Genomic DNA, 27,318 nt, shown 5'->3' with positions numbered 1-27,318 from the left:
CAGAAAGCAGAACAGGGAGAGAGAAACTGACAGAAAGAGAGAGGGATAAAATAAGGAGGAGGGGGTATAAAAGGGAGTGTACTGAAAGGAGAGGCAGTACGAATGAGAGAACACGGGGGGGGGATTCACAAAAGTGGAGTAAAATTGATGGTAAACTGGAGTAAAATACTTTCTCCATATTCACAAACCGAAATCTGCCTAAATTCTGACTCTACTGCCACATTTCGTATTTTAGTGAAAGAAAGAAAGTTTACTGACACTTTTATGAATTTGTCTTTCCAACGACATAAAAGACGTAATTTTTCTCTCGACATTTTAAAAATGGAGTAAAGCTCAGTATAACTCAATTCTAAGATCAATTGCTCTGCCAGGGTCGGACTGGACATGGGGGGCCCACCGGGTTACTAACCTCCAGGCCCCTGGCGCAGATTTGCGGATGTCGGCACACACGCATGCGTGATCGCAGACGCGCATGCAACAATGCACATACAACAATCCCGCAATTCATTTTATTTGGGAGGCTCAGAGATCGGAGGAGGGGGGCCGGGGGCCCATTGGGTTTTTTCCGACCCAGTCCGACACTGTGCTCTACTTTGGTTCACCCAATTTTCACTTGCACCTCTTGTAGCTGCCCTATTGGTGAATTATTAGCATATTAATAAGGACCAGCATTTTATAGTCAGGGCACAAGTTTGTCTCTAACCCTATAGGTGTAAAAGCCTCATTAACAAAATAAGTAAAAAACCTATTTAAACAAAAAAAGTGTATTTTATACAATTTTATATGTAAAAAGTTTTTAACACTCACTTGCATTATGTTACTAGTTTTAGCTTAATGAATGAGGCAATATTAGCAATTTGAGTGAATATATAATCTAAAGGAAAAGTAAAGCCTCTCAGGCAATTTTAAATGTTTAAAAGCGAATTCACAAAAGTGAGCAAATCTGACACTTTTATTTTGTCTCAATATCATCACTTTTGTGAATTCCCCCGCAAGGAGTTTGGAAAGAGACTATAAGGGGTTCCCTGAGCAACATCCCAATATCCATTCACTCCACATTCCCTCTGGTTACATGTAAATGTCTTATATTCTGTGCAGCGCTGAAACAATGTAGCAGAAGCCACTGATTAACTGGCCAGGAAGGAAGTTGACTTCAGCAACATTGTGTCAGAACCAGTCAAGATAAAGGCACAGACACTGCTCTCAATAGCAATGACATTAAGGAATAACCATAGAACCAACAAGGAATGAATAAAGATTGGGAAGTTGCTGAGAACGACGGGGTATTGGGAGGCTTTCATCTTTAACCAAAATATAGTAGTCTTAAAAATGAATGGAGCGATACAATACCCCCTTGAAGTTCTGCATTGATAATTAGGGTCTGTTGCTTTAAGGCTGACTGAATGGGGAGGGTGTGACTAAGGGCGGGGTCATTAATCACTGAGTTAATGAGAATATTTCTGCTGGTCACTTCCACTAATGCACCAGTTTCACTTGTATCATACGTAGTCGCATTGCTTGTTATCAAACTGAATAACCACTGTCACCCTGTAGTGGGAGGGACAGACTCATGTCCCATAGTTCCCTCCTGTCTGTGTCACTGTATCACCCTGCAGTGGGAGGGACAGACTCATGTCCCATAGTTCCCTCCTGTCTGTGTCACTGTATCACCCTGCAGTGGGAGGGACAGACCTGTCCCATAGTTCCCTCCTGTCTGGTCACTGTATCACCTGCAGTGGGAGGGACAGACTCATGTCCCATAGTTCCCTCCTGTCTGTGTCACTGTATCACCCTGCAGTGGGAGGGACAGACTCGTGTCCCATAGTTCCCTCCTGTCTGTGTCACTGTATCACCCTGCAGTGGGAGGGACAGACTCATGTCCCATAGTTCCCTCCTGTCTGTGTCACTGTATCACCTGCAGTGGGAGGGACAGACTCATGTCCCATAGTTCCCTCCTGTCTGTGTCACTGTATCACCCTGCAGTGGGAGGGACAGACTCATGTCCCATAGTTCCCTCCTGTCTGTGTCACTGTATCACCCTGCAGTGGGAGGGACAGACTCATGTCCCATAGTTCCCTCCTGTCTGTGTCACTGTATCACCCTGCAGTGGGAGGGACAGACTCATGTCCCATAGTTCCCTCCAGTCTGTGTCACTGTATCACCCTGCAGTGGGAGGGACAGACTCATGTCCCATAGTTCCCTCCTAACTATGAAGAAACATTTACAACATGGTTAAAGGATTAGTAACAAATATAAATGTTAATGTCTTTACATTTAATATTGGCATAGTCTGAAAATGCTGCATAATGTCTAGAAAGTATCCATGAATGTGTATTTAGTAAAGCCACCCATACACCATCCAATATTAGCCACTAAGTTGACATACACAACACACATACATAGATACACACACATACACACCCATACACACACATATACACACATACACATAGATACACACACATACACACACACACATATATACACACACATACACATAGATACACACACACATACATAGATACACACATATACACAGATACACACACAGACACACACGGAAAAGAAGATTATTGTAGGATAGCAATGGATCAACTAATACACACGGATATGATTATCCCCTACAGACTGGTTTCCGCTGCCCGCTGCCCAACAGCCAGACTGATTATTGGTAAACTCCACCCAGAGGGAGGGGCTACATTGGGAGCCTGAGATTACCTGGCACAGCTTTGTTGCACGGTGCAAACAGGGTAACCCTTTCACTTCATAAGAAAGTTCTAACAAGACAAAACCTGTGAGTTCTGCTCAACTGCTTACTCATAATGCTGCTCCCATTATTACACAAGTGTCCCAATGCATATTAGACAGTCAGCTCTACAGGCTAGATCTCTCTAGTTTTGGTTATCTCTCTTCAAACAGCAACTTGCTCTTTTTGAAGATTAGATTGCAAGCTCTTCAAAGAAATACTTCTGATTAAGGTTTCCTCTCCCTGTATTGTATCTGTGACCCTCTGTATATTAGAGTGTAAGCTCTGCAAGATTCCCTTCTCCTAAAGGTTCCCTCTCCCTGTATTGTATCTGTGACTTTCTGTATATTAGAGTGTAAGCTCTGCAGGGCAGGATTCCCTTCTCCCAATGGTTCCATCTCCCTGTATTGTATCTGTGACCTTCTGTATATTAGAGTGTAAGCTCTGCAAGATTCCCTTCTCCTAAAGGTTCCCTCTCCCTGTATTGTATCTGTGACCTTCTGTATATTAAAGTGTAAGCTCTGCAGGGCAGGTTTCCCATCTCCCAGTGTTTTCCTTTCTCTGTATTGTATCTGTAACCCTCTGTATATTAGAGTGTAAACTCTGCAGGGCAGGATTCTCATCTCCCAATGGTTCCCTCTCCCAGTATTGTATCTGTGTCCCTCTGTATATTAGTGTGTAAGCTCTGCAGGGCAGGAGTCCAGTCTAATGCTTCCTCCTGAATTGTTTGCAGTTTATAAAGTGTAAGCTCTGCAGGTAAGATCCCATGTTTGCAGTTCAGCTCAGACAGGCAGTTTTGCACTGATAAGATCCTCAGGGCAAGAGCCCTTTCTGGCATATGGGTTGTTGCTCAAGGTTCGTCCATATCCTCTGGGCCTATCAGTGGTGCCTGTGGCAGTTGCCTGTGACAGTTGCCTGTGTGAGACAGAGTAGTGCTGGGGCCTCAGCGAGTGCAGCTCATACACACACCTCACACGTGGCTTCTCTATCTCAGTGATGTAAATCAAGCTCATATCCTCTGAAAAGGGGAAGTTTTTTACCCTCACTTATGGGAGGGGGTGATGTGTCTTCAGCCTTGTGACCAAGGAACAAAGAAAAGGAAGAAGAGCTTTCTATCTGTGCCTCCACATTGTCTCTACTTTTACTACATTCTGCTCAGAATAATGTTTTGTTGTTGTTTGTACTCTCTCTAAAGTCTGGTGGAAACAATCATAATGAAGAGCTCGTTGCTTTTGTGAAGACAGAGGGGCTCAGGCTCATTTTTGGGCCATAAAACAGCAGCATAACAATGGCCAATAGAGGGAACCAGCAGGGGTAGGTCAGGTCCCTTTCCCTATATTCCAATATAATACACAAGCCATGAATCACCTGTAAATGACACCCTTATAAACAGCTCTTAGTGATGTCATTAGTTATAAACGGAGCTTAGTGATGTCACTATGTCACGTGACGCATTAAAGCAAAGGTAAACCTTTAAAATAAGTGAATGTAAAATTGATGAGTGTGCTATTCTGAGCACTTTTGTAATTTACATTCATTATTTATTTTCTTTTAATTCCAAGATATTAAGGGATACATGTGCTGTTAATATGAATGAATTTTGTTACAACAGCGACACCTGCTGGTTAGTTTCCCACCAGTCTGACCAAATAGTCAAGGAAGTTGTCAGGAGAATTAATAAATAAAGTCCCCTTGCTGGAAAATACAGTAGAACCTCAATTTTACATCCCCTGATTTTAAGTTTTCCCTCATTTTACATTGTTGTTTTGTGGTCCCACCAATATATTATGCATAATACATTTCCCTCATATTACATTTTTTCTGGTCCCCTTAAAAAATGTAAAATGGGGGTTCTACTGTATCAGGATATTATGTCACTTTGGAGTTCCATGACCTGTATAAAAACACTCGGCCTTCGGACTCATGCTTTTATATGGTCATGGAACTCCTAGGTGACTTATAATATCCTTATATTTTACAATAGGGGGTACTTTATTCACTTTACCTGCTATGGTATCATTTCTCGGGGGCATTTCTGCCATGAGGTGAAGGTGCCCTGTAGCCCTGCCCATCTTTCTTTATATTATAAGAGGCAAGCAGTATGGCAGCAACTCACTCACGCTGTATGTAATAATACAACCACAGAGAGAGAATGAACACTGTGTGAACACAATCACTTGTAAACTCAGACCACCTCTCTCCTGCATAGATTGTAAGTTCTCCAGTACGGTGACTGTCTTATACAGGGCTAATGAAGTCTCTTCACTTTATCTGCACCTGAATGATCCTGCTCTGTATACTGTACATACATTAGTACTAACCCAGCCAACCCAATAAAGTAGCTGCCTCCCAGTCCCAGCTCACAGTCCATAATGATGTTACACCTAAATTCTTTGGGCAAATATATGCTAGAGAAATATTAGAGTACAGGCCCGAGGAAATCTCTGTGCAACTTGCTCTGCCTTCGGTGTTATTATTGCCTGTATCAACCCCTGCCGGTCTCTCTAATCCAGAGAATGGAATAGCCAGCCCCACTATTTATTACAACAGCCGTCAGCATTAATGGTGCAGGTCTCAACAGGACTTTTATCCTATGCTGATCCAACTGCTGCAGTGTGAAGATCACTCTCACTTTTATGTTGGGCAGTTCGAGTTTTCGCGACCCTAATATCACGATTTGAGAGTTTTATGATATGTACCCCAGCTTACTAAGCCTTTAAAGGATAAGTAAACCATTAAAATAAGTGAATGTAAAATTTATGAGAGTGTTATTCTAAGCACTTTTGTAGTTTACATTCATTATTTATTTATTTTCTATCCCAAGATATTAAGAGATACATGTACTGTTAATATGAATGAATTTTGTTACAACAGCGCCACCTGCTGGTCAGTTTCCCACCAGTCTGACCACCAAGTAGTCAAGGAAGTTGTCAGGAGAAAGAAAGAGGCTGCTCTGATGTTCTTCTAATTAGGAAAAGAATTAGAAACCTTTCTCACATCTTTCCTAATTTGGTAAAGAGCCCTCTTGTTTGTTACAAAGGGATTATGCCATTGGCATTTATACCGGCACTAAATAGAGAATTCTGGGTTGAGTTGACCTTCATCAAACCTTATTTTCGACCAATCATGTGGCATCTTAAATATTGAATCGCCTTTACATTAGTGATGCTCGGCCACGTTCCAGGTCAGGGGCAGCCTGTTTGACAATAATGGGAGAATATAAAATAATATAATATAAATATGTAGGGGGGGGGGCTAGGGAAGCCAGTGAGAGACAACATATGAATTCACATTGTTAATAGTGCAATAAACACCTTTTAATAAATGAAAGACACCCAAATCTTCTTTTGTGTACTGGCGCCACCTGCTGGGCAATAATGGCTGCTACAAGTATCTGCTTTCTCCCCATACATAGTGTGGAGCAGATGCACCAAACTGCCAATTCTGTCAATTTTGGAGCAGAAAGGTAAAAAATCAGAATGAGAGCCTGTGTCTCTCTATAAACTCTAACTGTATTTCTGCACGGCACAAGGTAAGTAAGAAAATCTACCAATCAGATAGGGGGATGCCACTCGCCTTGCCAGAAGAACACACAGGTGGGGGTTCCTCCATAATACAGAGGTCGTATATTGTCAATGAAACAGCTCCTTGTGCCAAATCAATTCTAATTAACAAGCGGAAATTCCAGCAGTAGGGAATCAGGCTCTGGGAAGGTTCTTTATTATAAGCTAAGACAAAGGCCTGTTATGTGAGATCCCTAAATGCCACTTATTTTGTCTCCTGGTCATGGGACAAAATGTCACATATCCCCCTTTTATTCACTAGCTGCCACATTTTTAAAAGATAATTGCTAAATGTTATATAATGTTATATAATACACAAAAGCCATGAATATCTTGTAAATTATATCCTTATAAACGGTGAGTTCTGATGTCATCAGTTATAAACGGTGAGTTCTGATGTCATTTCTGTCACATGACTCACTGAAATGTGTGTATTATAATAAATAAAGTACCCCCAGTTGTAAAATATGAGGATATTATAAGTTACCTCGGAGTTCCATGACCTGTATAAAAGCACTCGGCCTTCGGCCTCGTGTTTTTATATGGTCATGAAACTCCTCGGTAACTTATAATATCCTTATATTTTACAAGAGGGGGTACTTTATTCACTATATAATACACAAAAGCCATGAATATCCTGTAAATTATATCCTTATAAACGGTGAGTTCTGATGTCATCAGTTATAAACGGTGAGTAGTGATGTAATTTCTGTCACATGACTCACTAAAATTTGTGTATTATAATTAATAAAGTACCCCCAGTTGTAAAATATGAGGATATTATAAGTTACCTCGGAGTTCAATGACCTATATAAAAACACTCGGCCTTCGGCCTCGTGTTTTTATATGGTCATGAAACTCCTCGGTAACTTATAATATCCTTATATTTTACAAGAGGGGGTATTTTATTCACTATATAATGTCCTTTTGGTGGCGTAACTATAGAGGAAACAGTCGCAGAGGGGCTCTGTAATTTTAGGAAATAGGGCAGTGGGCAGACACAAGGGGCAGGGGCAGGTAGGTTCCCTCTGAAGATGTTCTGCTTGTAGACCTGCACCACATTGTTACGCCGCTGTGTCCTTTGCATCGTCACCTCTCTGCCGTCGGCTTTTTTTGAAGGAGAACTAAACCCTGAAAATGAATAGGGCTAAAATGCCATATTTTATATAGTGAACTTATTGCACAAGGCTAAAGTTTCAGCTTGTCAATAGCAGCAATGATCCAGGACTTCAAACTTGTCACAGGGGGTCACCATCTTGGAAAGTGTCTGTGACACTCACATGCTCAGTGGGCTCTGATTGGCTGTTGAGAAGCTAAGCTTAGGGCTCGTCACTAATTATCCAGCAGAAAACGAGGTTCCCCTGTGATAAAAGCTGAAGCTACAGGTTTGCTGATTATTAATTTCAGAAAATAGGGGGGAGCTACTGGGGCATCTTTGGAGACACAGATCTTTACTGCTAAAGGGCTGTGGTTGCCTTGGGCTGGTACAGAAGCACAAAACATCATGTACAACATTTCTAGCTACTTCTTTAGTTTAACTTCCCTTTAAGGTTTTTTTTTTTTTTTGCCTTTAAGGCTTCTTCCTCAGTGGTATAAACAATAGAGACCCGTAGGATCGGTGGCTTTGAACAACTAACAACTGGACTCTCATCCATAAACCATAACATGATTATTTGCAACTATTTAAAGGGGTTGTTAACCATTGCGTTAACTTTTAGTATGATTGTAGAGGGTGATATTCTGAGACAATTTGCAATTGTTTTTTATTTCTACTATTTGTTTTTTTTTAAGTTATTTAGCTTTATATTCAGCAGATCTGAAGTTTGCAATTTCAGCCATCTGGTTGCTAGAGTCCAAATTACCCTAGCAACCATGCATTGATTTGGATAAGAGACTGGAATATGAGGGCCTCAATAGAAAGATGAGTAATACAAAGTATCAATAACAGCACACTTGTGGCCTTACAGAGTATTTGTTTTTAGATGGGGTCAGTGACCCCCATTTGAAAGCCGGAAAAGGTCAGAAGAAGGCAAATAAATAAAAAAAAAACGATAAAAATAAATAAATAACAAAGACTAATTGAAAAGTTGCTTGGAATTGGCCATTCTATAACATACTAAAAGTTAACTTAAAGGTGAACCACCACTTTAAGTCTATTTAGCCTTAATACCAACATTGTGCGGCTTCCAAATACAACTGTGCGCTGCTGCACATTTAGTGTGAATCCAATGCTGTTGTTTCCCTCCTACCGGCTGGGGCATGGAAATCTGTCTTCACTACACTAATTGCAACTTCATTAGCTGTGCTTGTAATTGTGTAACAGGGAACACTCACAGACACCCAGGCTCTGCAGCTGCAGCAACAAACACTCACCCCTCTATAATATAATATAATATAATATAATGATATTAATAGTCCCTAATAAAAGGCATGCTGTTCTGCATAAGGCCAGTGCTTTTCTTTATTGTGTATAGGATTGCCTTGTACACTGAAGATGCAATAACTAGGATATATATATATATATATATATATATATATATATATATATATATATATATATATATATATATATATATAAAAACGAATGTATTATGATACTGTTAAATAACATGTAACATAGCTATTGCTCCCTTACCGTGAAGAACGATCATTCTTATTGATTGTGTTTGTTGTTCGAGTGGAACAAATGCGACGACACCAGTCAGTATCATTCGGGTGAAAACCTGACCTTGTCTATCCACCCCGAAAGCTGCCTGAAAACAGCCAGACTAACAGAACGGTGCCTAGGCCAGTGGATTATTTATGAGACTGTCGGAAAAATAATTGAATAAGTGGAAAGTTCACTGGACTAACTGAAATGTATGTGTTGTCTAAGGAGAAGCATTAGGCTTGATGAAGAGAAAATATCTAAGGCAGTGGGTGGGTGATTTAACTCCTTGAAGGAGATGACAACTGCTATTCAAGTCACTGGAGGTGTTAGGGCTGAACAGGGGATCTTAACCTGCTGATGGGTGTTGGGAACAACTGAAATGCCAAAAAAGATTATTATTATTATTATGTTTATAGCACCATCCTACCCGTAGCATTTTACAGAGTAAAGGGATACAAATATCAGATCAAATGGTTTGCATATACAGACAAAGCATTTCATCAAAACTGACAACTGGACATTGTAAGGAGACAATTCAATTATGGGAGAGTGTGATATGGCTGCCCAAATGATATCTAATCCTGTGGTTGGGTGTTAAGGCTGCCTGAAGGATTTCTAAGCCTATGGTTGGGTGTTTTTAAGGCTGCCTAAAGAAAGTTTTATACTAAGGTTGGGTGATATGGCTGTCTGAAGGATGCCTAAGACTGTGGCTGGGTGATATAGCTGCCTGAAGAATATTTTATACTAAGGTTGGGTGATATGGCTGTCTGAAGGATGCCTAAGACTGTGGCTGGGTGATATAGCTGCCTGAATGATATCTAAGCCTGTGGTTGGGTGAAATGGCTGCCTGAAGGATATCTAAGCCAGGTGTGTCCAACCTTTTGGCTTCCCTGGGCCACATTGGAAAAAGAAAAATTGTCTGGGGCCATACATGAAAAACACAAACACTTTTCATCTGTAAAAGTAAAGAAAATACACAGAAAAGAACTACAACACCAGTTAGATAACCAGATGGAGCTATACACTGGAGTATGGGACACCTGTGATATTAAATAGACTTATTATTATTATATTATTATGACATTTCCTCGGGAACTGAGCGTTTCAAGATGGGCAGCATTCATATCCATCCTGGGCTGCATGCGGCCCTCGGGCCGTAGGTTTGACACCCCCTGATCTAAGGGGGTATGGTATGGCGTTATGGTTGCCTGAAGAATATTTTAAACTGAGGTTGGGCGATATGGCTGCCTGAAGAATATCTAAGTCTATGGTTGGGTGTTAAGGCTGCCTGAAGAATATCTAAGCCTATGGTTGGGTGTTAAGGCTGCCTGAATAATATCTAAGCCTATGGTTGGGTGTTAAGGCTGCCTGAAGAATATCCAAGCCTATGGTTGGGTGTCGTGATATGGCTGCATAAAGGATATTGAAGTCTGTTGGTGAGTTATATGGCTGCCTAAAGTATATATAAGGCTATGGTTGGGTGATGTGGCTGTCTGGGGATATCTAGTCCTGGGGAGGGTTGATATGGCTGCCTAAAGCATAGCTATTTAGTACATATTTAAGCAGGCCACATGTAATGAGTCTAACTGCACTCATCATTCTCCACAGGCTTTGTGATGGGTCACAGGCTGAATACATGGTCTGATGTGGACTTCAGCCAACCAAACACATTTTTTGCTTGACTAGTAAAGCCTGTTAAGTAAAGAGAGAAGGTTATTTTAGCCCCATACTTAGGCCGTCTCTTAACAATTCAATCAAAAATGGGTGAAACAGCCATTGATGCCTGCCTATCTATCGGTACCTTAATAGGGCTACCTAAAGGAAATCTGTGCCAGCTAATAGTTGGAAGGGCTACCTAAAAATGGAGTGATGTTACTGCTTTTAGGATATGCAAACCCTGGCTATGTGATAGAACTTGCTAATAGAATAGAAGAGTTGTCTGAGTTGAACAGTTTCTCACTTTCACTATAAGACAGTTCTGACATTGCCCACTAGGTGGCTCTGTGAGCACATACAATTCCTGCAGAGATTTCTAAATGAGAAAAACATGACATTTCAGTTTCCTATTTTCAACCCCCCCCCCCCATATTTTTGTTTATTTTTCATATCGCCTCTGACGGGGAGAGTGAGGAAAACAACAGAATCAGAGCAATGCAATTTACTGCTCGCTGTAGCTGTGGCTCCTTCAAATTAAACAAGGTATCGATAATATTATATTCACTATAATTACATTTCCAGGACACCGTTTGCTTACATTTTTTTTATTCATTAGTCTTGAGGCAGAATTAACAAGAGCAGCTGGTGCCTCTTATTGGCCTGAGTTTCCAGTTTATATGAGAACTCAATCCCTTTCGGATGGCCCCCCCATGTGGTTACTTACTTGGGAGGAGATTGCTAGCGTTTTTATAGATGTTCTACGGCAATGAGGGAGAATGAGAGCCCCCTATATCAGCTCCCCTATAGAGAGAATACAGCTAATATTTACATAGCCTTATCTATGATTAAAGTTAAAGGGAAGGACACTCGAGAGATGGTAAAACAAGAGCCTGCTGGGGGCCCAGTAGTATAGAGGGAGCAGTAGGGGCCACATTTGGGTATAATGTGATAGGCTGCATGCCAAATGTTTGTGGCTTAGATATGGGGAATCCAAAAGATTGTGTTGCCTTCTCTAATTAGTAGGGTATATTTTGCCCTTTAACCAAAGGGAGTTCCTGCTGCTGTTTCAAAAGGAAACCGGAAAGACTGGTTTCAATGGAAGTGAATTCCTGTTATGTGCTACCCAGTATATACCAGTGGAAATACCAATCAGATACTGTTATGGGAAAAAATTGTTTTTTTTTCCAACACATCAGTTATTAGCGCTGCTCCAGCAGAATTCTGCACTGAAATCCGTTTTTCAAAAGAGCAAACAGATTTTTTTATATTTCATTTTGAAATCTGACATGAGGCTAGAATTTATTGTTAGTTTCCCAGCTGCCCCCATTCATGTGACTTGTGCTCTGATAAACTTCAGTCACTCTTTACTGAGTGATATCACCCCCCCCCCCAGCAGCCTAACAACAGAACAATGGGAAGGTAACCAGATAGCAGCTCCCTAACACAAGATAACAACTGCCTGGTAGATCTAAGAACAGCACTCAATAGTAAAATCTAGGTCCCACTGTGATTCCTTCAGATACATTGAGTAGGAGAAACAACAACCTGCCAGAAAGCAGTTCCATCCTAAAGTGCTGGCTCTTTTTGAAATCACATGACCAGGCAAAATGACCTGAGATGCACCTACACACCAATATTACAACTAAAAAATACGTAAACCTTTAAAATAAGTAAATGTAAAATCGAAAGCACTTTTGTCATTTACATTCAGTATTTATTTTCTTTCTATTCCATGATATTAAGGAATACATGTGCTGTTAATATGAATGAATTTTGTTACAACAGCGCCACCTGCTGGTCAGTTTCCCACCAGTCTGACCACCAAGTAGTCAAGGAAGTTGTAAGGAGAAAGAGGCTACTCTGATGTTCTTCTGCTTAGGAATAAAATTAGAAATCTTTCTCAAATCTTTCCTAAGCAGAAGAACATCAGAGCAGCCTCTTTCTCTCTCCTGACAACTTCCTTGACTACTTGGTGGTCAGACTGGTGAGAACTGACCAGCAGGTGGCACTGTTGTAACAAATTCATTCATATTAACAGCACATGTATCCCTTAATATCTTGGAATAAACAGAAAATAAATAATCAATGTAAATTACAAAAGTGCTTAGAATAGCACCCTCATCAATTTTACATTCACTTATTTTAAAGGTTTTCTTATCCTTTAACGGCAATCACAAATGAGAAAACTGGTCACCCTGTGATTGAGCTCCTTCAGCGCTGGTTATTAATCGTCTCCAAATGCTTCCCCGGGGGCTAATGTGATCTTCTGCTGGGGTAACCTAGGTGGAACGAAGTTGCCCAAAGGTTCTCTGGGATGAAACTACTGGCACCACATATGTTTCCATAGCAGCTACTCACATCAGAGTCCTGCATCGGGTCAGGTACCCACAGAGTACCCACAAAATAGTTGGATTTTGGGCAGAAAGTTCCCAAAACTGTGATTGTGTCGGCAGTCTGGGTACCCGGCTATGATGCCGGACTGATCCCTCATACCCTCCTCTAATTTGGGAAATTTTCTTCCCTTACCCTGCTGATTCAGCTCCAGAGTGATGTCACTTCTGGTGTATAATGAAGTCACGTCTGGTCATTAAGTCCCTGGTCAGGAGGTAAGTTAACTCTTTGCAGTCCGGCAACAGTCCTGAGTAGGGAGACACATTGGGTGTCAGGTCAGGTTAAAGCTCAATGGGTCATGGTTGGGTTTAGTTCTGTCCTACTGGACCCGTGAAGGACTCTAATTCATGTTAGCCGTTGAGGAAGCATTTGGAGTAGATTAGCCACCAGCGCTACAGAAGATTTAGGTTGGTTTATTCATTATAATTAATGTCTACGTTTGGGGTGGTGTATAAATGAGTACAAATAAAATTAATAGTAAAATAGTATCAAGAAAAAGTTATAGTTAAAAGTAGAGGAAGGTTATGAGAGCTGTGATGCATCATTGGGAACATCTTGTGACACAGAACCTTCCTGATACAAGGTTAGTGCTGTTAAAGGTACACTACCCCTATACATAACTATATCTCATTTTATAATCAATAAAACAAGGGCTGGAGGTTCTGTCACTGGTATTTTTGGCCCGTATATTTTCTATATTGTAGTGTGGGCCACTCATCATATATATCCACACTAAGGCACCCAAAATGACCATTAGAGTACAGGGATAATCTGATAAGGAGGCCCACGCATTTCTTACACTGGCAGATTTAACAGAGATGAAGTCAACAGCATCCATAAATCTCCATCTGTAGTTGGAATTTGATTGAGAGCTGGAAGCATAATGCGATTATTCTCAACACAGTGGTACCCATCAAACCCCAGATGCTCTCTAACAATTGTGCTTAGCTGGAATCTCATGCATTGTTTACCCTGAAGAATCCATACTGTATCTTTAACCGAGAGTCAGTCCAGAATGACTGAAGTTTAATCGTAGAAGTAGTAACACATGGATAGATGATTGATTGGCAAAGCTCCACAGAAGAGTCTCAGCACAAAAGAACAATCTATACTTGGTGTATGAAGGGTATAATGATATTTAATAAAATCTATAGACGCCTTTGTTGTTTTTCTACATACATCATAATAATATGCATCCTATACTTCAAACTGCTTATATAACTCCTCCAATTGCTACATTCAACCCTCCCTATAACTCCTCCTATTGTTCCATATAACCCTCCCTATAACTTCTCCTATTGCTCCATATAACTCCTCCCTATAACTCTTCCTACTGCTCCATATAACCCTTCCTATAACTACTCCTAGTGCTCCATAAAACCATCCCTTTAACTCCTCCTATTGCTCCATAAAACCATCCCTTTAACTCCTCCTATTGCTCTATATAACCCTCCCTAAAACTCCTCCTATTGCTCCATATAACCCTCCCTATAACTCCTCCTATTGCTCCATATAACCCTCCCTATAACTCCTCCTATTGCTCCATATAACCCTCCCTATAACTCCTCATATTGCTCCATAAAACCCTCCCTATAACCCCTCCTATTGCTCCATATAACCCCTCCCTATAACTCCTCCTATTGTTCCATATAACCCTCTCTATAACTCCTCCTGTTGCTCCATATAACCCTCCCTATAACTCCTCCTATTGCTCCATATAACCCTCACTATAACTCCTCCTATTGCTCCATATAACCCCTCCCTATAACTCCTCTTATTGCTCCATATAAACCTCACTATAACCCCTCCTATTGCGCCATATAACCCCTCCCTATAACTCCTCCTATTGCTCCATATAACCCTCACTATAACTCCTCCTATTGCTCCATATAACCCCTCCCTATAACTCCTCCTATTGCTCCATAAAACCCTCACTATAACTCCTCCTATTGCTCCATATAACCCCTCCCTATAACTCCTCCTATTGCTCCATATAACCCTCCCTATAACTCCTCCTATTGCTCCATATAACCCTCCCTATAACTCCTGCTATTGCTCCATATAACCCTCACTATAACTCCTCCTATTGCTCCATATAACCCTCCCTATAACTCCTCCTATTGTTCCATATAACCCTCCCTATAACTCCTCCTATTGCTACATATAACCCCTCCCTATAACTCTTCCTATTGCTCCATATAACCCTCCCTATAACTCCTCCCATTTCTCCATATAACCCTCCCTATAACTCCTCCAAACCCTCCCTATAACTCCTCCTATTTCTCCATATGATTTGTTGAGGTGCCACTTTTTGCCAGTGTTTCCATAAGTCAGGCCACGTAGAGGCAGTTTTGTGTAGGTGGTCAGACATTGTTCATTCAAGCTGAATATCCCTAGGATAAAGCATCTTCTCAGATATGGAAAATTCCTTGTTCAATTGGCTGGAAGGGTGAAACAATATATACTGTTCATACAGTGCCCCTAATGGATTAAGTAAAATACAAAGACTTGATGAATGCATTGATCTGGGACAAATCCCCGGCATGTGAACTTCACACGAATACGAAGGCATTTGCTTTTAAGCCATTTCATGTACATTGCCCCCGACCCCATTGATTTCATGACTCTCATGTCAGACCGTGGGGAGCTGCAGAAGGAAGAAATATCAGATTAAAGCCAAAAGTGGAGAGAGCGTCTCATCAGAGGCAGCTGAGGGTGTGACAGTTAATTCCAGGGTTTCGGCTTATTGCAGCTGCAAGTACCGTCTCTATATTTCTCTTCTCCAACACGACTTGCAGGTGAGCAGCTTTTACATGTTGTTGTCCTTTAAAACAATCGTACTGAATAGTAGAAGCCACAATGTGTGGGAACTCATTCAAATGGCGAAGTGGTAATACCTTTTCCAAAGAAAAACGCTGCAAGACCAATAGCTTTAAATAGGTGTTGACCTGTGTTTTATTCACAGCAGAGAATATGTTTCACTTGTCCATTGTATACATGGGCCATAGATTTGTAATCAATATGATCATTTGGATTCCAACGGCATTGGATATATAGTTGGGGTTCAGTTTTAATTTGAAGCATATCTAATATGATATAAAATACAATAACTATAATATCATATAAAATAAATATAATATCAGATCAGTGCACAAAGCTCTGCTGTTGCTTTGTTATCTGCCCATTGGCTGTGATCTATAAATATATATATATACACATTGCTATATAAAATCTGACCTGTAGCCCATACATATCAGGCAGCTGGATACAGATGAATAATCTGGCACTCAGGACTATAATCTGGGTGGGCAGCTCTATCATTAGACAGCAGCAGGAGGAGGGACACAGCAGCAGTGGGGGGGGGGAGATTTAACTATTCACTCTCTATGTAAAACTGGATCCTACCCACAAACCTGCTGCTGTCTCTCTCGGATCCACCTGCATCTGCTCTCAGTTTGCTTCCCCAATAAAATACCCCTTATTTTTTCTCATCTTTTTCCGCATCACTGAAGGTCCATCACGGAAATGAAATGCTCTTGCTGAACTGCTATTCCCGTTGTCCCATGCCAACCAGCCTTCCAGTTACGGCTCTTCCAAGGCTCTTTCATCCCTCCCTGTCTCTCTGTCACCGTATCCTGTTTTCCTTTCACGCTCTGTCTTCCAATCAGTCACTTTCCTCCCACGCACTCTCTCCATCCCGGAAGTCTCTCTCTGCAAATCGTTCCCCTCTCTCCTGCAATATATCACTGTCTGCAACAGAAGGAAGGCTCCTCTGGAAAAAGAGCCTGAGTAAAATGTGTTAAGGGTGGTTTCTATTAAAGGTTTCAGTACAAATTTGTCACCTTTACTCCAATGTAAGGCACTAGTTACCCCTTCTGAGATTAGTCATCAGCTGGGGCATCCAAAATCCACAGGTTCAGGTCGCTAACAGAAGCCACTTTTGAAGGTTTTGGACAAGCTGCAGGTCCAGAGTTACTAGACCTGTCAACTTTGGTCTGTGGTTCTGCCCCTCGTTGTAGCTGGGTCTATTTCTTATGGCCTACAAGGCCTTTGAGACTTCGGTGGCAGGGTCCCCTGGTGACATCAACTACGTTTTCAGGTCCAGTACAGCTTTGCCAAAGAAATATCATCATCGAACAAGAGAAATTTTGCATTTACTGATCACGAAAACTAGGAATGCACCGAATCCAGGATTCTGTTCGGTATTCTGCCGAATCTTTAGCAAAGGATCCGGGGTTTGGCCGAAACCAAAATAGTGAATTCGGTGCATCCCTTACGAAAACAAACATCTGTTGGCTAGAGGAACTTCTGTTGCGTCACCCGGATAGTCAGTGCTCCAACAAGACTGTGGCCATAGAGAAGGAGGTTGTGGTGACACTTTGTGACTATGTCGAAACATCTTAGTGTCAGGGCCCGAAGGATCTCTTTGGATTTTGCGGACCAAGGAGGAAGCTACTAGTTCAATACAGTTCGCGGTATCAAAAGGTTTAGGCAAAAGAGTCCAGGCAAAAGGGTCAATCCAGGCAGCAAAGGTTTGTAATCAAAATAACAGGCCGAGGTCAATAACAAGAATCAGAGGAAATAGCATTAGATCACACCCAGGAACTCAATAAGATGAACCTATATTTGGGCAGGGTCTGTAATGTTCTGGCATCTTAAATCCGCCAGTTTTGGTGCCAAAAAGACACACTGGCATCAAGACGTTGTGCACGTTTGACACTGGCGTCGGAACGTGCCACGAGGGAGTCCTGGACGCTGCTATCTTGCCGAGCAAGACCGGACCCGCCATCTTGCCGATGAGGACTGGAGCAGTGAGTATTCCTTACACTTAGATGTGCTTCCAGGTTCCCAGGATATACCCAGTGTGTTCCTGTGATAACTGCTCACTAGGTTTCTACTCGCTCAGCCCAGGAAACATCAGGTAAAAGGTCTCCTGTGCAGCTGCTTTCTCATGTGTGGCCGCTGGTGGCAGTTCTCTCTAGGCCAGCATTTGAGGAGCATTTAACTTTCAATATCTGACCTGGTTGGCTGTCATTCACTCATGGTCTCCAGCTCCATCTCTTTGTCATGTATGAACCACACACACATACAGTCGTACAAACATGCTGTGTACATGGCAATTGGCAATACATACATTCACTCTGCCTAATGAAATGTCACCTTGTGATACGCTCAAGATAAAATGCAAAGCTGAGCGATATCACTCAGCCTGACAGACTGCCTCCGGTGGAACAGGATGAAGCGGGTGATTAAGAGCCGCATTGGGCACCCAAAAACGTAATATCTGATTGTAGCCTGAAGAGCACATTTATCAAAAGTCTTCATGCAAATACATTCCCGTTGGCGGGGGAAAAAAATACTTTTCTCCTGCGATCGATTTTTAACTTGAATTTCTTATTTGTTTTCGTTCGTCTTCTCAACGCCATTTTTTTCCAAACCTGCTGAGATACATTCCACCCAAAGGGCAAGTCAGCATTTGTCTAAATTGAAATCATGATATCACACTTGATTTGTTTCACCAGTCTAACCCTAAGTCCTAGAATGTAGGAAAATGTTCTCAGGTGGTTTTACACTAAAAAAAAACAGAGAATAAAAAATTAAAAAATTCTCCGAGACGCTTTACATGCAGGAAATTCAACACATGGAAAATAACATTTTCATTTTGATAAACTCCCCGTAAATCTTGGTTGCTTTGATCAATTGTATAAGGCCTCCGTTGCCCCTCAAGCCCCCGGGTCTTGCCATTGTGGCTCTTCCTCCCATATCTAGAACAACCAGAAAAAGTGCTGGCTGGTTGTGGTTTTTTTGACCTGATGGTGTTTACCTGCCGAACTCCATCAGTGATCAAGGGTTTGGCTGAATGATGCTCTTTGTATCGTGAAAAAGTTGAAGTTCTTCCAAAGAGACAAGATTAAGGTGGAACCATGACAAGGATGAGGAAATGCTGACCAGTATTTTGCATGGGTTTTGTGCCCAACAGGCATTTAGTCATGGGCACGACTAAGTGCCATTCTAAGCTGCTTCTCAACAGCCATTATACATTGTTCAAAGAGCTGCTGGGTGAAATGCCCTTGACACTGGGTTACAGATTGGAGCTGATCTGACTGGTGGCCACAAGACTGGGAGAGTGACCTCCGACAAACAATCAGAAAGCCGTGCCCTTCACTTGCCTGGTAAGTGAGCTATTAATGCATTTTAGACAGAGGGAAACTACTGAGCCGTGTCACAACTGAGCAATTTGCCGAACAGGCGGATGTGACAGATAGAAGTGACAGATATTTCTGTGTGATGGCTGTCAGGCTCTCTCCATCTGTCTATGGAAAAGTAACCTGCAGTGACACGTGAAATCCCAAGACACCAAGTACAACGGAAGATGAACCCACTCACAGGTTGAAAGGTTCAAGGCAAAGTGAAGGTTGGGACTAATGGCTTCTGTACCTCGTGCCAAATGGGTCAAACCCACTTAGCACTAAATGACCCGATGACAGGGAAACGTTAATTTCTTCTCTTGTATGTTATCTACTGTATATATTAGGGTGTATAGTCTGTAGGGCAGGGTTTTCTTTAAATTGCTCTAGAAATCCCTGTAATGTATCTTGTGTCTTCTCTAACTTAGAGTGTAAGGCAGGATTCTCTTATACCAACGGCCCTTATGCCTGTATTGTATCTGGGTCCCTGTATATTAGAGTGTAAGCTCTGCAGGGCAGGATTCTCTTCTCCCAATGGTTCCCTCTTCCTGAATTGTATCTGTGTTCCTCTGTATATTAGAGTGTTAGCTTGGTAGAACAGAATTCTCTTCTCCCAATGGCTCCCTCGCAGTGTTTTGTATCTGTATCTCTGCATATTAGAGCAAGCTCTGCAGGGCAGGATTTTCTTTTCCCAACAATTCCCTCTCTCTGAATTGTATCTGTGTTCCTCTGTATATTATAATGTAAGGTCTGCAGGGTAGGATCCCCTTGTCCCAATGGCACCCTCTCTCTATATTACATAGTAACATAGTTACATAGTAACATAGTAAGTAAGGTTGAAAAAAGACACATGTCCATCGAGTTCAACCCTTTTTTTTTTTTTTTATTAACTACCTATCTGCCAGTTGATCCAGAGGAAGGCAAAAAAAAACCATCTGAAGCCTCTCCAATTTGCCTTAGAGGGGGAAAAATTCCTTCCTGACTCCAAAATGGCAATCGGACTAGTCCCTGGATCAACTTGGACTATGAGCTATTTCCCATAACCCTGTATTCCCTTACTTGCTAAAAAGCCATCCAACCCCTTCTTAAAGCTATCTAATGTATCAGCCTGTACCACTGATTCAGGGAGAGAATTCCACATCTTCACAGCTCTCACTGTAAAAAACCCCTTCCGAATATTTAGGCGGAACCTCTTTTCTTCTAATCGGAATGGGTGACCTCGTGTCAGCTGGAAAGACCTACAGGTAAATAAAGCATTAGAGAGATTGTTATATGATCCCCTTATATATTTATACATAGTCATCATATCACCCCTTAAGCGCCTCTTCTCCAGCGTGAACATCCCCAATTTGGCCAGTCTTTCCTCATAGCTAAGATTTTCAATACCTTTTACCAGCTTAGTTGCCCTTCTCTGTAACCTCTCTAATACAATAATGTCCTGTTTGAGTGATGGAGACCAAAACTGTACGGCATATTCTAGATGGGGCCTTACAAGTGCTCTATACAGTGGAAGAATGACCCCCTCCTCCCGTGACTCTATGCCCCTTTTAATACAGCTCAAGACCTTATTTGCCCTTGATGCTGCTGACTGGCATTGCTTGCTACAGCCAAGTTTCTCATCTACAAGGACTCCAAGGTCCTTTTCCATAATGGATTTGCCTAGTGCAGTCCCATTAAGGGTATAAGTGGCTTGGATATTTTTACATCCCAGGTGCATGACTTTACATTTATCAACATTGAATCTCATTTGCCACTTAGCTGCCCAGATTGCCAGTTTGTCAAGATCCTGTTGCAAGGATGCCACATCCTGGATGGAATTAATTGGGCTGGATAATTTTGTGTCATCTGCAAACACTGATACATTACTTACAACACCCTCCCCTAAGTCATTAATGAACAAGTTAAATAAAAGTGGACCCAATACCGACCCCTGGGGGACCCCACTAAGAACCTTACTCCAAGTAGAGAATGTCCCATTAACAACCACCCTCTGTACCCGATCCTGTAGCCAGTTTCCTATCCATGTGCAAACGACTTCATTAAGCCCAACAGACCTTAGTTTAGAAAGCAGTCGTTTGTGGGGCACAGTATCAAACGCTTTGGCAAAATCCAAATAGATCACATCTACTGCCCCCCCACTATCCAGAATCTTACTTACCTCATCATAAAATGCAATCAAATTCGTCTGACATGACCTATCCTTCATAAAGCCATGCTGATTGTTGCTCATAATGCCATTCATTAGGACAAAATTTTGAATGTGATCCCTTAACAAGCCTTCAAATAATTTGCCCACCACAGATGTCAAGCTTACTGGCCTATAATTGCCAGGCTGAGATCTTAATCCCTTTTTAAATATTGGAATAACATCAGCTTTTCTCCAATCCATAGGCACCATACCAGATGACAGTGAATCTGAGAAAATCAGAAATAAGGGCTGGTCTAAAACTGAACTAAGCTCTCTTAGAACCCGGGGGTGTATGCCATCAGGCCCTGGAGCCTTGTTTACATTAATTTGTATTAAAGCTTTTTGAATCATATCCTGAGTCAGCCACTGACTAGATTGAGCTGAACCATTCGTGCAGTTATTAAGTGAGCCTGTGAACCCAGACTCCTCTATTGTATACACTGAAGAAAAGAACTGATTTAACACATTTGCCTTATCTGTATCTGTTACAACCATACTGGTACCATTATTTAATGGAGCAACACTCTCAACCTGCATCTTTTTACTAATATATTTAAAAAACTTTTTAGGGTTAGTTTTCACCTCCACCGCAATTAACTCTTCATTTCTTTTCTTAGCCTTCCGGATTGCTGATTTACAACATTTATTACAGTGTTTATATTCATTAAATGCAGCTTCTGTCCCTACAGATTTGTAGTTTTTAAATGCCTTTCTCTTCTTTTCCATTAACATCTTTACCTCTGTATTAAGCCACACAGGATGATTCTTAGAGCTTCTACGTTTAGTCCTTAAGGGAATAAATTGAGAACAGTAATGATTTAATATCATTTTAAAGGACAACCATTTCTGTTCTGTGTTTTTAGCTGAAAACCTAATGCCCCAATCAATGCTCTGTAGGGCAGCCCTCAAGGCACTAAAATTAGCTTTGGCAAAATTCATGGTTTTTACATCTGTATATATATATATAATTTGCATATTATATATATATATATAATTTGCATATACAAATTAGGATTTGGTTTGGTATTCTGTCAAATCTTTCGCGAAGGATTCGTGGGTTCGGCCTGAATCCAAAATATTGCATTCAGTGCATCCCTAATATATATATATATATAGTCCACTTGTAGCAGCCGCACTCAAAAATCCAGACTTGTTCAGTTTCATTTAGGTGCAAGGTCCAAAGTTTTATGTATATAATTATTGAAAAGACCTGCACTCCATTTCTTGCAAAATTCGAATTCTTTTTATTGTGTACAAAAATCCGACGTTTCAGCCCCCATTGGGGCCTTTTTCATCCTTGAAACGTCGGATTTTTGTACACAATAAAAAGAATTTGAATTTTGCAAGAAATGGAGTGCGTGTCTTTTCAATAATTATATATATATATATATATATATATATAATATATGTCTTAAATATATTGATAATGGGTTGAGTGCAGAGGACTCTTGTGTTTGACTATATGTATTTTGTGGTCACAGCCTCATTGCACCCCCGCCAAATGGTTTTAAAAAATAGTGGTGAGCACAACTTTCCTTTGTTTGTTATAGTTTATACAGGAGCAGTGACCAGCTCCATGTTGTAGCTCCCACCCTTCCCAGCTATAGTCAGGTGATCCCACTGGTGTCTAATAAAAGGGCAGCCAAGTTTGGGAGTTTTATTTTGAAAGCAGCTAGTAAGTTGCAGGTAAAACTAGTCCCTTTGTAAAATGTATAATGAATTAATAGAATTCTTAATGAATCAGATGAAAATTGAGCATAGGACTGGCCAGATATGGGATGACTTTGACGTAGTTGGCCAGCTTAAATATATTGCAATATATGGACAAACAATCCCTGTTTTGTTTAAAGGGTAAGGCATTTTTCAGTAGCAGTATGCACAAAATGTCTCTGTCTTAAATATATTGATAATGGGTTGAGTGCAGAGGACTCTTGTGTTTGACTATATATATATATATATATATATATATATATATATATATATATATATATATATATATATATATATATATATATATATATATATATATATATATATATATATATATATATATATATATATACATACACACAGAATATACATACAGTATATGATTTCTTTTTCACAATGGCCAAACCATTCTTACATCTGTGCCAATTGTACACCAGACCACAAATTGTACACACTGGTACAATTTTTTTGTGCCCATGAATATTAAACTCCATGCTCAGGATGTTCTTTCTGCATCTCTATCACACGCTCAATCTGCTTTGTGCCGTCCTTAAATTATAGTTTTTTGAGAACTGAAAAGATTGCTTGTTTAAGGATAAATGCTCCCCGACATTAAGCCTTAGATAAGAGAGGGGAGGACAATGGAGAGGAGAATAACAAAGAGGATGAAGCCTGTGCTTGTGGGACGGCAGAGAGACAACAGTTACAGACAATTAAAGAATATGAAATAAATCAAGGATAAAAAAGGTCAAGTGAAAAGATGGCAGAAAAGGGCCACTGGGCACATTAGGTGAGAGCTGTAGGGGGCTGAAAAGGAGTGTTTGGTGGGACTGTAGTAGAGGGACATGGAGAGGGGAAGGAAAGGAAGGAAGGAAGGAAGGAAGGAAGGAAGGAAGGAAGGAAGGAAGGAAGGAAGGAAGGAAGGAAGGAAGGAAGGAAGGGTGATATCGGCAACCCAGATGGTGGGATTCAGAGAAGGAGCAGCAACTAAAGCAAAGAAAATGGCAGAGAGAGAGAGAGAGAGAACTAAATCCCCGAATAGTTTAACCAGAGATAATACCCAGCTGAGCAACCGAGTCACCGGCATTAATTTTATGCCATCAAAAAAAAAAACCTCTCTGTATATTTCTATATCTGCTTTCTCCTCCCCATGATTGAACCACCTCCTCAGTTCCCCCCAAGAAGACATGCACAGAAGCTGCTGTTAATGTGCTGAATCGTATATATATCACCATCCTATGGAGCCGACACCGTTCCCCTAGAGTGCCGCGCCGCACACCTGTTCTTGTGATGATGTAGATGATTCCACAGATTCTCATTTACATGTTTAAGCTGATACAAGTTTTTCAACGAATGAGACACGGTCATTTAGGGCACATTTCCTTCTTAAAGTGATCCCCAACCATTGACTTCCATCATGTTGGTCACCAGCCCCTTGGATGTTGCTTCCAGTGGCCCCAAAGCAGGTGCTTATTTTTTAATTTCCAGCTTGGAGGCAGGTGTACTGCCTGTAGGCTGTCAGCTTACAAGGGGGCGCTTGCATTGCTCCCTTACATTTTAGCATTTAAATTTAGCTCCCAATAATAGATTGGGGATCCCTACCTTAGGGTGCCCATAGATCAGATGATACTGCATCCAATACGGGTGGTCGGAGTGTGTAACGCACAGATGCGGCCATGATCCGAGGGTAATTTTTAACCTGCCCGATCGAGATCTGCCCGACTTTCAGCCAGTTATTGATCGGGGAAGCCCATCGGATGGCCCCACACACGGGCCAATAAGCTGCCGACTCTGTCTGTAGCCAGCTTTTATCGGCCTGTATATGGGGGCCTTTAGATGTTCAGTTCATGCAAATGGGAGCAGATCAGTATTCCTAAACTCAGGCCTCATAAGTCATTAAATGCAGTGCAAGATACAACTGCCAACGCTACAGGCACACCTACTCTATGTATGGGCCCCTTCGCCTTCAACACTGAGACCTGTAGCATTAATAATAACTTTCCTGATTGTTTACAGGCCATTTCTTCATGTATGGACTGTGCCCCTCATATTACTAGCAAAACAAGTCATAGAGAAGAATACACACTTTTTTGACCCGCTATGTTATTTGAGGCTACTCCTCTGCTTTAATATCTTTTTATTCCCTAGCATCGAGATGCCTGCCAGTGTTTAATCAGCCTTGATATAAAATCTCAGCATGACAAAGATCTTCTACGAGTGGAAGAAAGGTCAGAGAAACATGCCCTTGAGAATCCTCCCTTAAATGAAGACTAAATGAGGCCATGTCTATTTCCAATTCCACCCAAATCAATTCTGAAATAATTAGAAATGATAGGATTCTATTTTGTAATCTGTCGTGTACTCTTTAAACTGTAAAACCTCTGGTGATTGCTTTCCAGTATTGATGTTAAATAAGAATATTACATTTTAAAGGTTTCGTCTGGCGTCAGAGGAGAAGAAGAAGCCAAAAGGGAGAACATAGAGAGTGATGAATGTGTCTCACAAGCTCTTCGTCAACTGTCTGGAGAACTCAGCGTGCTCTCATCATGTAATTGGGGGTAGCACTCAACTTTCGTGGTGGGGGGATCTATGCACAAAATGAAAACAGATTATCCTAGGTATGTCCTGGTATTGGGCTCAAAATATGAGTGAGGGGGCTCAATCAAATGATTTTTCTCTTGGTTACCCCCCAACTCCAAATTCCTCATAATCGGCCTCATCATAGTAAAGAACATAGCTATTAAAGTAGATGTGGACTGCGGCGAGACAAGGAAAGCTATGGAGACCAGTCAAGAAATGACCCCATCAACAAGGAACGATGAGGAAATGATTTTCTAACCAAACAATTTAATTGGCTGCCAGTGGGACAAGCTGTTGGAAAAGCCCCATACATGGGTTGGTATGATACCGACTTGCTGTGGAGGGGTCGGAGTCGGCAGTTTTCATCAGCTTATGTATGGCCACCTTAAGACAATTAATTCAGAAGGAAGCAAAACTAACCACTACTGGCTAGTTGGAAACTCCAATATCCTTTTAATGTATTGTACAGTATACATAAAATAAAATTCAGTTATATGCAGATAGTAAGTGCTGTGCTATACCTGATATGATGGCTGATACGACCAGAAGGAATGCTGGGTAACAAACTTAAGTACCACTGGCCTCTGTGTGTGCCCATCAGTGTGCTGCTCGCTCAGTACATCTCCCTCTTTGTTGCCTGTAATCCTTCCCATTCCCTGCTGTCTCCTCACTCGCTCTCTTTCTGTCCCCTCCAGCTGTCTCTTTGTCTGCTTGTTGGCACTCCCTTAGTTTGCCCATTCTTGCTTCTAGTTGAAGGGATTAATTGTACACACAGGACTGGCCCAGCAAGTCTTATGAATGTGCCTGCCTAAAAGTTCTTCCCTTCTTTGCCAAGAAATAAATGCAGATGTTCATGAGTATGCACATATAAAATATACCTTTCTGGGCAAAGCAAACAGTGTCATTTACATTGATGAACTGGGCATGGCCAACAACATCCCTGTTTTTTATTCTTACTGATTATCTACATTATGTGGAGTCCAGTGTATGGGTTACTAACAAGCCCTTTAATCAAGAATACCTTAATATTTTACAGCGCTAGACATGGGATAAAATGTCCATCATTGCAGTGATAAGTAGGGCAAACTGTTGTGAGAAACTTGCCTGGTGGTCTAGTGGGGGTGCAATGGGGGCTCCTGTTGCACCCTCGGTGGGGACACCTGCCATGTCTGCTTCCTCCGGCATTTATTCAGTGCCGTCGTGTGTGACGTCATAAGCCCCCGATGGGGATGCCCACCAAGCCGATCCGTTCCCTATGGATGATATGCCTTCTATGGCTGCTCGCTTCTGGTTTTATGCCAGTGGTGTGTGACATCATCACATTGTGGCGCGAAATTCAAATGTATTTAAATGGGCTTCGGGCTAGTAATCGTTGCCCATTGTTAGGTCTAAACTGATTAATTTCCTGGGTGCGATTTTGTCTGTGAATATGCTGGTTTTGACCCCTGCCTGTTTGACTATTCTGAACTCTCCCAATTCTGACTTTTTGCCTTCCTGATTATTCTTGAACTCTGCTGATACTGACCATTGCCTGCCTGACTATTCTTGAACTCTGCCTGCACCGACCCTGGCCTGCCTGACTACGCTTTATCGTTTAATCAGTGAGAACCTGGTGTTGCATTCCGTCCAAAACCTTGGAAACACAC

General features: G+C 41.4%; 1 protein-coding gene across 1 annotated transcript in view; it reads right to left on the bottom strand.

Annotated features, from left to right (window-relative positions):
- The window catches only part of pde4a.S (phosphodiesterase 4A S homeolog), a 315,334-nt gene that overhangs the window by 61,768 nt on the left and 226,248 nt on the right, over nt 1-27,318 (bottom strand). The gene's annotated exons all lie outside the window — the stretch shown is intronic.

Source organism: Xenopus laevis, chromosome 3S (genome assembly GCF_017654675.1).
Source record: "Xenopus laevis strain J_2021 chromosome 3S, Xenopus_laevis_v10.1, whole genome shotgun sequence".
Taxonomy (NCBI): Eukaryota; Metazoa; Chordata; class Amphibia; order Anura; family Pipidae; genus Xenopus; species Xenopus laevis.
The sequence above is the reverse complement of the archived record's forward strand: the minus strand, read 5'-3'. Positions and strand labels throughout refer to the sequence as shown.